General features: G+C 41.7%; 1 long non-coding RNA gene across 1 annotated transcript in view; it reads left to right on the forward strand.

Annotated features, from left to right (window-relative positions):
• Positions 1-1423, forward strand: part of LOC123184811 (uncharacterized) — a 6252-nt gene that overhangs the window by 683 nt on the left and 4146 nt on the right. The window lies entirely within an intron of this gene.

The raw sequence follows: 1423 nt of genomic DNA on the forward strand, positions 1-1423 counted from the left end.
TATATGAGTGGCATACATGAGGTGCTTGCTGTTTTTACGTGATATATTAGATTCGTTTGCATCACACATATTTGTAGAGAGAAAATGAAATGTTTTTAAGTGTGGAATGCCTGAATATATGCCTATATATGCAGCTGATGAATAGTAACTAGCAATCCAACCCGGTTATGTTCATGCCCATGGCTGTAGATTTGTTTTTCTGTGTGAATCTGATTGTAGCAGCGAGCACCCCCAGTTTTGTAACTTGAGTCTGTACATCTAGGGACTTCCAGTTTTTTTGTGTGTGTGAATCTGAATGTAGCAGCGAACACCCCAGTTTTGTAATCTGAATGTAGCAGCTAGCACCCCATTTTATAATCTTGAGTTTGTAGCACATACTACATATAGACAGCAGACAGAGTTGCCTGCCATTTTTGTCTGAAATTTAAGAGGCATAATGCGAGTGGATAAACATTTTCAGTGGCATACATTGCAATCCTTCTTTTTTCAGACAGGAATGTCTGAATTTTTGTGTGTGTCTGTTTGTAGGGAGCATGTGTAGTCTTCTTCTGAATACTTCAAACTTCTCAGACTAAGCGAGGTCTTTTTGATTTCTTAAAAGTTGTGGCACATGGCACAACTCTAGAAATTGAAAGTATAGTAGTAGCAGGCCCGAATGTATAGCTTTTGTTTTTCAGATTTTTGCAGATTTTCTGTTAAAATCTTTTCTTGTTTGAAGATATGTGATTTCAAAATCTAACAAGAGTATTTTTCTGATCTATGAGCACTAGAGAAAATGTATGTGATAAGGTAAGTGAAACAGATGGTAACTAGGTGGATAAACTCATCTGGTGCTGAACCTTTTTTGAAATGAACTCTGTTTCAGTTATATCATAGCAACCTGAACTTTCAGTATAGTCTACTCCAGATTCAACTTATTTTATAAGTTTTTTAGTCTATAAGAGTTTTAGATGTCCAGTCCTTCCGAGCAGGATGAGAAGTGTACAATGGAGGCGGTCTTAAGTACCTCTGAACACACCTCCTAGTTTGTTTTTGTACGCCCCCTAGTTCATTTGTGTCTGTTTGTCGGGGTCCCCAGTCCAAACCGACCATCGACTCGCAACTAGGGGTGTGTGTTTTCTCAGGGCCCCCAGTTGTAAGCTGACCATCGACTCACAACTAGGAGGTGTGTGTGTTTGTCGGTGCCCCTAGTTGCATGTTGACCATCAACTCGCAACTAGTGTCGGTGCCCTCAATTGCATGTCAACCAACGACTCGCAACTAAGGTTTGCGCGTGTTTTGTCGAGGGTCTGATCCCCAGTTGCATGCCGACCATCGACTCGCAACTAGGGGTGTGTGTGTTTGTCGGGGCACCCAGTTGCAAGCCGGCCATCAAGTCACAACTAGGGGTGTGTGTGTTTGTCAAGGGTTCCCAGTTGCAAGC

This window comes from Triticum aestivum, chromosome 2A, assembly GCF_018294505.1.
Source record: "Triticum aestivum cultivar Chinese Spring chromosome 2A, IWGSC CS RefSeq v2.1, whole genome shotgun sequence".
Taxonomy (NCBI): Eukaryota; Viridiplantae; Streptophyta; class Magnoliopsida; order Poales; family Poaceae; genus Triticum; species Triticum aestivum.